Source organism: Ischnura elegans, chromosome 2, assembly GCF_921293095.1.
Source record: "Ischnura elegans chromosome 2, ioIscEleg1.1, whole genome shotgun sequence".
NCBI lineage: Eukaryota > Metazoa > Arthropoda > Insecta > Odonata > Coenagrionidae > Ischnura > Ischnura elegans.
Genome location: NC_060247.1, coordinates 142,240,343 through 142,243,356, shown reverse-complemented (window position 1 = coordinate 142,243,356; position 3,014 = coordinate 142,240,343).

Below are 3,014 nucleotides of genomic sequence, written 5' to 3'. Positions count from 1 at the left end.
CGGTAGAGGAAAGATGGGATAATATAAAAACGGGAATAGTCAAAGCGGCGGGGAAGTCAATTGGTTACGTTGACTGTAGAAGGATAAAGAAGCCGTGGATAACGGAGGCAATGGTAAATGAAATGGAGGAGAGGAGGAAGTGGAAGAACGTGGACACAGAACAGGGCAAAAGAATGTATAGGGTATTGAATAATCGATTACGACGTGAAACTAAGAGGGCAAGGGAGGCTTGGTGGAAAAGACAGTGCGAGGAAATGGAAAAGTTCCAGAAGGATGGAGAAGTAGGCGCGTTGTACGCCAAAGTTAAGTCGCTATCGGGCGGCAAAAGAGGACAAGCCATGTCTAAAATTAAGGCTAAAGATGGGAGGATGCTAACCGAGCGAGAAGAGGTACAGGGTAGGTGGAAGGAATACGTGGAGGACCTGTATGACGGAATGAACAGACCGAAGAGATTGAGTTTAGAGGAGGAAAGTGCAGTGGAGGAGGATAATCTTGGGCCGGAGATATTAGATTCAGAAATAGAGAGAGCACTCCGTGATATGAAGGCTATGAAAGCAGTAGGCGTGGACAATATTCCGTGTGAGCTTCTGAAGAATCTAGGGAAGGAAGGTAAGACAAGGTTTTTCGAACTAGTGCGCAAGATCTATGAGGAGGGATGTTGGCCGGAGGATTTAGTGAAGAAGGTTTTAATTCCGCTTCCGAAAAAGAAGAAAGCTGTGGAATGCGGAGATTATAGGACTATCAGCCTAATATCCCATGCGGCTAAAGTAGTGCTGAGGATATTGAACAGACGAATGGAGGCGAGGGCAAACGAGTATTTGGGCCAAGATCAGTTTGGTTTCAGAAAAGGGAAGTCAACTCGTGATGCAATAGCAATAATGAGGGCCCTCGTGGAGAGGAACCTAGAATATGAGCAGGACGTATATGTGTGTTTCGTGGATTTTGAAAAAGCGTTTGATAGGGTGAACTGGGTAAAGTTAATGGATATTCTCAAGAGAATAGGTGTAGACTGGAGGGATAGACGACTGATTTGTAATCTGTATATGGCCCAGACTGCGCAAGTGAGGATAGCGAACGGAGAATCTGGGTGGGCAAGCATTGGCCGAGGTGTGAGGCAAGGCTGTCCTCTATCGCCGCTGCTCTTTAACGTGTACGCTGAGGAGATGGTAAGGGAAGCGTGGGATGAGTTAGAAGCTGGGATAAAAGTGGGAGGAATGATGTTCAAATCAGTGAGATTCGCGGATGACCAGGCGTTGATCAGTCAGTCAGCAAGGGGGCTTCAGGCCCTAGTGGATGCGTTATACGAACGTTGCGAGGAGTTTGGGATGAGGATTAATCACAAGAAAACTAAGGTTATGCGGTTTTGTAAAGCATCACGAGCGAGGAATGTGAGACTCAAGATAAAGGTGGGTGGTGAAAAACTTGAGCAGGTTGAGCAATTCAACTATTTAGGCAGTACGTTAGAGGAAAACGGATACAGTAGTAAGGACATCAGGAAGAGAATAGCATTAGCGAAGGAGGCGTTCATGAGCAGGAAGGAGCTTCTGAGAGGATCGTTGTGTAAGAGTTTAAAGAAAAGGTTGGTGAAGAGTTTGGTTTGGAGTGTAGCTCTCTACGGTGCGGAAACGTGGACTCTGAGGAAAGAAGACGAGAGAAGATTGGAGGCGTTCGAGATGTGGGTATGGAGAAGAATGGAGAGGGTGAAATGGACGGAGAGGAAAAGGAACGACGAAGTGCTGGATATGGTTGGCGAGGAGAGGCAGCTTTTAGATGAGATACGCAGGAGACAGAAGGTTTGGATGGAGTTAGTGCTTAGCGGTGAGGGGATGTTGAAAATGGTGTTGGAGGGTAGAATGTTGGGGAAACGAGGGAGGGGAAGGAAAAGAATAGGATTTTTAGATAGATTGAAAGAGAGTAGGCCTTACAGTGAATTAAAGAAGGCAGTGCTGGAAGGAAAGGGAGGCTCCCAGATCACCTCTTTAGTACTCCATGGAAACCTACCTTAATCGGTAGAATACTATAATAATAATAAAGAACTTCCACAAAATCGCGCCGGATACGATTTTACATGTTCCACATAGTCTATTCGTGGTCTTCCTTTTCCATTCCTGCCATCCAGTTGTACCTCGACTCCATCAGGCATTGATGTCTCATGACAGTGGCGTAAATATGGGGGGAGGGGATAGATCCTTCTCCAAAGCCTCAGAGAAATATGAAAAATACTTAAAACTCATGGACATCCAATTACTCATACATTTTATTTGAGTAATTAATTTACATGGGTTGATTTCAATTGTATTTGGGTTGAACAATTGTTGTGTTCCACCGTTTCTTCAGCGCATTCCATGCCGAGCCCAGGAGGCCGCGCTTTCGGCTCGTTATCCTGTTTAATGTGGGGATTCCCCTTCCGGTCCCCTTCGGTTCCGGTCAGGCCTATACCACGCACCCCCGAGGTCAGAGTAGGGCCGTGAACCTCCTCTGGCCCCGTTCATTCTCACTCACTCCACAGCTTGGTGACTGAGGTACTCATGGCCTCTTTTAATACTAGTATTAAAGAAGGTCATGCAGGAACCACTCGTGGAAGATGTCATCCATCGAGAAGTCACCTCCAGCCATCAGGCTGCGCTCGAAAGACCCATGGCCCCTCTCAACCAGCGGCTGAAAGTGGTGATAGGACCCCGAGCCCTCACCGCGGCCATCGTGGGGGACAGGTAGAAGCTCCTCCTCTCCTTCGTCTTCTATGTCCCCCAGGTAGCCTTCCTCCGAGATTTCGCTGGATGCGTCCAGCGAAATCTCGGAGGGATCATCTCCCTCCACAACTCCCTCCATCACTGCTTCAGCCAGGACCGTCACCTCCTCCTCCGTCTCCTCCTCCTCCTGGCGTCCGCAGCAGCAAAGAACGCAGCCCATTATATCTCTTAGTTATGGCTTAAAGACAGCAAGTCCACAACTAAGCAGCTATACAGGCCAAATGAGGAACCCGAGAAGTGGTCTCCATGGAACTCCCATTGTTG